Genomic DNA, 7,733 nt, shown 5'->3' on the forward strand with positions numbered 1-7,733 from the left:
CTGTAGCGCCATTTTAGCCTTAGGGGTTCTACAAATCGCTTTTTTTGCTTTGTAGAACAATTGTCTTCGGGTTCAGTGGCTTGACCAAGGACACTTTGGCATGTGGAGTCATGTGGAATCATTTGCAGTCATGTTGCGACATGTGGCAGCATGTGGAGGCAGGTGGAGACCATGTGGAGACCATGTGAGCCAGGAAACGAACCGCCAACCCTACGATTAATGGACAACCTGCTCTACCACCTGAGCCACAGCCGCCCTGTCATCACTTACGTTATAGGAGTCATTCCTTCATCAGCCTCTACTTTCAAGCTAATAAGAAAAAAAATATGGATTATTACTGGGAAGAAAAAAAACCCTAACCCTGAAACCCTCCTGAGGACTTTCCCATGGTGGAAAACCTACTGTTACAAAGCACTGAAACTGGAGACTCCTTCCATATTTTATGTAGCTGGACCTTTGTACAATTTTGTACATATACCAGTCCCTCCAAGATTTCGTGATTTTGTCATCAAATTAACACAAAATCAAGCAACCGTCTAACGTAATATCCGGAGGAGTTCGCCATTTTAAAAAAAATTACAGCAGATTTTCCACAGGTTTGGGTCATGTGACATCACGAAGCGCATCCAGCTCTTCGATTCACGTGCGTTTACCAACAAACATCACAGTGAAAGACCGTGCAAAACTATCCCGGGCAGTTGCGAATTGGGATTTGTAGTTTTTCGCCCAGAAATTCGAAATGTCGAAAATTCTAGAAGTTTTTACGAAATTTTTATTAAGAAATTTAAGATATTTTGCATCGCAAATTTCGAAGAAAAAAAAAAAAAAAGCTGCAGCAAAATCGAGCATTTTTGGCCGCAACAATCGCAACGACATTCGTCATTCTGTCGTCTATTGACCGTGCATGACAAACAGAAACGTCGATAAAGCCGTCATTACCTAGGCTAATTACTGGACACGCGTAAGCTTTGCCTCCTGCAGTAACGAAGCTTGTAATCCGCAGGTCAGCGCTGATGTAAAGCGACTATGTTCACAGGCTGGAAGAGACCGAGCCCCAGCAGGCCGTGTGTGATCGGATATTCTGTGGGCTCATCGGGGGGCTGAGTTTCTCCTCATTAGAGCGGACGAAGCAGGTGCAGCATGAACCAAACGAACGCGATAATGTCACCTCATCCATCCATCCTTCCCTTCACTTCCTCCCGTCGCTCATGCAGAGCTTTCTTATTAGCAGCTGATCGTCCGTTCCAGGGACTCACGCCGTTAAACGCCTTTCAGCCTGGCTGAGCGTTAAGTAAAACACTTGTGGGTGTGCTGCGATAGGAAAATAATCAATAGCAGTGTTAATGTTAATGTCACCACCCCATATTAATCCATTATTTTCCTATAATAGCACGTCCTGGAGTGTTTAATTCACCTTATACCGCACAATTCCAAATTTATATTGTTTAAAGAATGACATGTCGTATCTCTTATCCATTTATAGTTACATTCAATGATGTGGATCATCAGAAAAACAAGTTCTAGCGGCGTTTGCTTCTATTTTTTTTACTCATCATCATTGTCTAGCCTAAAGACTTTCCTTGGGGGGAAAACGTCAAGTTAAAACTGTTTATAAAAAAATAAAAAAATTTTTAAAAAAAAAAGCACTGGGACTGGAGACTCCTTCCAAAAGTACCAGCAAACAATTCCGCACAGCTTTTAAATCTGCAGAAGTTCTAACTATAGAAACGATAACATATTTGCACGAGCGCGTTGATATAAGCGCCACTGTCAGAGGTGTTATACAAAAATTCGCCAGCGCCTTCTGACCAATCAGAATTGAGAATTCAACCACGCAGTGCTATAACTGGGGAACATGACAGGCTTCATGTGCACGTGAGAGTCGCGTCTCTGCTGGCCGAGAGAGGGAAATAGTCTCATAGCTCCAGAGGAGAACACAAGGTAGAGGGCACAGTGGAATTTGATGAGCTGAAAATAGCACCGTGTGAGAACGAGTGTGTGAAGGTTAGAAGATGGAAACGCGTGATGTAGTACTGGAATACAAGCGGAAGGGTGACGTAGGATAAAGGAGGGAGGTTCTCTGTAGGTTCTGCAGCCACAGCCGAGGTGTGCGTTGATGCAAGCAGTGGGGTGGAAATGTGAGAGGCGTGAGCCTCTTCGGGGTTCTGCCATTTACCTGCTACAAGAGGGGGTGTTATATTTTTAGGCAGAGAGCAATGAGCGATGGAGCACCTGGAGACTGCAGCAAATCATCACGAGGGGTGAGAAAGAGACAAGGACATCGAGAGAAAGTGGAATAACAGCTACTCAGGGCATTACACCGCAGGAGCAACGACAAATTTTTGAAATGTATGGATGGATTTTTGGATACGTATCGTCTCTAAATTGGTCGTAAATAAATAAACAATCAAACCTGAACGTAGTAACCTTGATGAAGGCTTTAAGCCCCGCCCACTTCACAATCACGACGTGCCATATATCTCTGAAAAGCTTGTTTTCTGATATGTCACTCAGTACGTTTACATGGAGAACAATATCCCGATAATAACACGATTAAGACGATACTCTGATTAAGAAACAAGCATGTAAACAGAGATTATTGATGAACTTAATCCGATTAAAGTCGCACTCGGAGTAAACACAGATGGAATTCAGACGTGTGGAGTATTCCTGTTTTAGTCGCATTATCGACGTGCGTTACAGACACGTACACACCTTAATCACACTATTAACGTTGTGTGAGTTTTCACCGCGTTGTGCGACAGGACACGTACACACACGGCGGCACTCGACCGTTCGACGGCAAACAAGAGAGCACAACTGCGTCCCAAACCGCGTGCTTACCTACTATATAGTAGGAGAAATACATGCATCTCAGCTACTATATTTTAGGTACGTACACGGTTTGGGACGCAGCCCACGGCTTCAAAACTGTATACGGTACCATAACGAAGACCAACTGTATGTCCATACGTGAGATTCTGGAGGGAACGTCGGACGACGTGACGTGGTGACGTAACGACGTGTACCGTTAATCGATCTATGTTCTATAACGTGTAAAACGGGAACATGAAAGGAGTATTCTAAAAGCGACTCATGTAAACACCTTAATCAGAATATTGTCTTATTCAGAATAAGGTCAATAATTAGATTAATGCTGTCCATGTAAACGAAGTCAATTTACGGGTCATTATATACTGTATAAACGACACTGACCTGACCCCACCCATTTTATCGCTCCAATACTGTACGACAGCAGGAAGTCTGAAGGCTCACATGTGCTTCCTCCAAGACATCTTTTCAAACTTCTGCATCACAGGGCAGCGTAACAAACGCGAAGGAAAGTGCCATCCGCCCTCTTCCGCATACATGAAACCTGTAACGACATCAATGATGTGAGAACAGAAAGTGATCACTCCAATTATCCTTTGTTTACATTATGGTAAACAAAGGATTATGACTTTGTTTACATTATGGGTGGGATTTGAAATAACTGGTTTGAAATACAGTATAAATTGTCTGAGCCGATATTCTTCGAGGTCCACTTTGACTCTGAAGTGCTTCGTGTACTTTTCATTTTTTTTTCTTCAACCTGCATTCGTGAAATTTTCGTTTGCTCTCTGATATCATACTGTAACGCACTTAGTAATATAAAAACAAATAAACAAACGGACAAAATACTGCCTAAACAACCTGATGAAAGCATTCTTCTGAAACACACACACACACTTGACCAGCACAGGGCTCTCACTGAGAGCTCCTTCTGTCCTCATTCTGGCCATGCGGAGAACCGTGTTTGCAGGGACAACAATCACGTGACATGACGCAGTATCCCTCTGGCCATGCGCTTTTCTAATCCCTTTTCAACTGTCCATCAACAACAGCAAAAAACAAAACAAAAAAAAAACAACAACCACACATCCTCATGCCAGACCTGCTCGTTAGCTTTTATTAGACGTGACCTTTTTTTTTTCTGGAAAGAAAACGGAAAGAAAGTCCCGGACGTCTGCTCCTAACTTGACCTGCGAAGGCATGTGGAAAGCGTGACCACCGAGGATATACGGCTTTTGTTTTCGCACCATCTGCTGCAGCATTTGCATAATTCTCATTCGCTTAATTAGAATGATATCTGAGGATGCAGGCGGTGGACTGGTTTGGCTCATCCCGAGACTCTCTGAAGAGAATCAGGCACGGAGAAGCTGCCACAGGTGAGGCGCAGGTGGAGGGGAGGACACTGGCCAAGTCTGAGAGGAAGCACTCCATTTCATTTCTACCACTCCGCTGTGTTAAGGGCTCCGAGTGAGCTTTTAGTTCACGCTATACGATTGTTGGCCTTGCTTGATTTCTAAATTCTAATACAGAAATCTTAACGTTAACCTCTGACTGTTACAAAGCGCTGACACTGGAGACTCCTTCCACACACGATAAATAAATGTCTCTGTACAGAAAACGTCACCATAACAATTATTTACATACAAACATATGCACACATATATTTACACACATACAGTGCATCCGGAAAGTATTCACAGCGTCATTCCAAAATGGATTAAATTCATTATTTTCCTCAAAATTCTGCAAACAACACCCCATGATGACAACGTGAAAGACGTTTGTTTTAAATGTTTGCAAATTTATTAAAAATAAAAAACAAAAAAAGCACATGTACATAAGTATTCACAGCCTTTGCTCAATACTTTGTTGAAGCAGCTTTGGCAGCAGTTACAGCCTCAAGTCTTTTTGAGAATGATGCTACCAGCCGGGCACACCGATTTTTGGGCAGTTTCTCCCATTCTTCTTTGCAGGACCTCTCAGGCTCCATCAGGTTGGATGGGGAGCGTCGGTGCACAGGCATTTTCAGATCTCTCCAGAGATGTTCAATCGGGTTCGAGTCTGGGCTCTGGCTGGGACACTGAAGGACATTCACAGAGTTGTCCTGTAGCCACTGCTTTGTTATCTTGGCTGTGTGCTTAGAGTCGTTGTCCGGTTGGAAGATGAACCTTCGCCCCAGTCTGAGGTCCAGAGCACTCTGGAGCAGGTTTTCATCAAGGATGTCTCTGCACATTGCTGCATTCATCTTTCCCTCGATCTGGACTAGTCTCCCAGTTCCTGCCGCTGAAAAACATCCCCTGTTTTTTCACAAATCATTCGTAGTCAATCCACCTACTGGTATTTGGGAGGTTGGAGGAAACTGGAGAACAAAGAGGAAACCCAAGCAAACATGGGGAAAACAAAACACAGAAACTCCACATAGACAGTCACCCAATATAATAGTTGGGTATTTTGTATAAACTTCAGAAAGAAAATGTTAATACTGTCAAACATGATGCTGCCACCACCATGCTTCACTGTAGGGATGGTATTGGCCAGGCGATGACTGGTGCCTGGTTTCCTCCAGACAAGTTTTTGGTGATTGTTGTGGCCAAAAATGCTTGGTTTGATTTTCAAGTTTTTCCTGTTTTTTTTTTTTTTTTTTTTTTTTGTTGTTGAGGAAACTACGTGAATTCGTGAAATTGCCTGAAATCGTTTTGCACGTTCTTGCGCAATTGTGTTTGTTGGTAAATGAGACCTTTTAACTGTACTCATGTTTTACACACATAAATGGAAGAGGCTGAATGCGCATTGTGATGAGGTCACATGACACGTCTTGGCCCAGATCTGCGGAAAAGCTCCTCCGAATGTCGAGGAGTTTGCTTGATTTTGCCTTAATTTCAACGATGGAAATTCTGGAGGGAATGACTTTTTTCCTCTCATTCTATTGTTTGATGTGCACTACTGTCAGAGCTGCTGTTTTAGAAAACTAATCAACACCTCTATTGATTCTGCCCAATCACAGTTGAGTATAACTGCTATAAAGCATTAACTGTTTGAAGTCAAAGTCAGATTCAAGCTGTGCAAATAAATAAATAAATAAATAAATAAATAAATAAATAAACCAGCACATTAAATGACATCTTTTGTGTTTAAACATGAATCTTTCTAGAAAGATCTCACTACACTCAATGTGGAAAAATATATCTTGGGTTAATAAGAATTTTTTTGTTGTTGTTTTATTCCACTGCCTGTGAATGAGTGCTTAAAAAAAAAAAAATCTATTTGTATGAGTATTTGTGTGGGAGCAGTTTACTCTGCATGGCCCAGAGAGTGGAAAGAGAGGGAGGGAGAGAGAGAAGAAGTAGAGAGAGGGAGGAGAGAAGAGGAGAGAGAGCGAGAGGGAGAGAGAGAGGGGGAGGGAGAGAAGAGGAGAGAGAGCGAGAGGGAGAGAGAGAGGGGGAGGGAGAGAAGGAGAGGGGGGGGAGAGGGAGAGAGAGAGAAGAGAGAGCAGGTGAAAGAGAGAGAGGGAGAGAAGGAGAGGGAGGGAGAGAGAGTGAGAGAGAGAGAGAAGCAGAGGGAGAGAGAGGGGGGAGGGAGAGAAGGAGAGGGAGGGAGAGAGAGAGAGAGAGTGAGAGAGAGAGAGAAGAAGAGAGAGAAGGTGAGAGAGAGAGAGAGAGAGAGAAGCAGAGGGAGAGAGAGGGGGGAGGGAGAGAAGGAGAGGGAGGGAGAGAGAGAGAGTGAGAGAGAGAGAAGAAGAGAGAGAAGGTGAGAGAGAGAGAGAGGGAGAGAGAGAGAGTGAGAGAGAGGGGAGAGAGAGAAGGAGAGGGAGGGAGAGAGAGAGTGAGAGAGAAGGAGAGAGAGAGAGAGAGAGAGAAGAGAGAGCAGGTAAAAGAGAGAGAGGGAGAGAGAGGGGGAGGGGGAGAAGGAGAGAGAGAGAGAGAGTGAGAGAGAGAGAGAAGGAGAGGGAGAGAGAGAGAGGGGGAGGGAGAGAAGGAGAGGGAGGGAGAGAGAGTGAGAGAGGGAGAGAAGAAGAGAGAGAAGGTGAGTGAGAGAGAGAGTGAGGGAGAGGGAGAGAGAGAGAGTGAGAGAGAGAGAAGGAGATGGAGAGAGAGAAGAAGAGAGAGGGAGGAGAGAGAGAGAGAGAAGGAGATGGAGAGAGAGGGGGAGAGAGAGAAGAAGAGAAAAGGTGAGAGAGGGACAGAGAGGGGAAGAGAGAGGGAGAGAGAGGGGGAGAGAGAGAGAGAGAGAAGGAGAGAGCACTGTTCTTGGTGCTCACTGTCAGCATCGATCACGTTCTAATTTAGTTTAGCTGCTGCCAAAACTCTCAAGTCGCTACTGACAGAAGCCAATTATTCTTCCCTTCTCTCTACCTGCTACAAACACAATTAAGCATGGAAGTGATAAAACACACACACACACACACACACACACACACACACACACACACACACCCCTTATTAAGCCTTGGACAAGTAAGTAACCTGTGAGCATTAGAATATCTCAATATACTTCCTTTAACAAAGCGCTCATAAACTGTGGTCTATTCACTCTTCACTTCCTGCGTGTTATACAGGATGTCTCAAATTGACCGCTCTTTCCTAGCAACATATTACAGGTATTTTTGAGTGTTGGTTGCTAGCGATGAACACCTCATGCTGAGTTGAATGTTATGGCGTATAAACAGAACGTATAATGGAGCATGCAGGGAAGTATCAGGGAACGTGGTCATTAAATATGAGCACAAGGTGCCGTGTATTTTAGCGTGACTAGCGAGGCGGAAGGAAGTGCGCATGTCTCAGTGCACTTATAGCTAGTCTTGCCCGAGTCCCTGCTTGCACTCCGCATGCTAAGTACATTGTCCTCAAACATTAATAATCATACCTGATAATCTCTCCCTCTCTTTCCCTCTGTCGAGCTGC

This window comes from Ictalurus punctatus, chromosome 19, assembly GCF_001660625.3.
Source record: "Ictalurus punctatus breed USDA103 chromosome 19, Coco_2.0, whole genome shotgun sequence".
Lineage (NCBI taxonomy): Eukaryota > Metazoa > Chordata > Actinopteri > Siluriformes > Ictaluridae > Ictalurus > Ictalurus punctatus.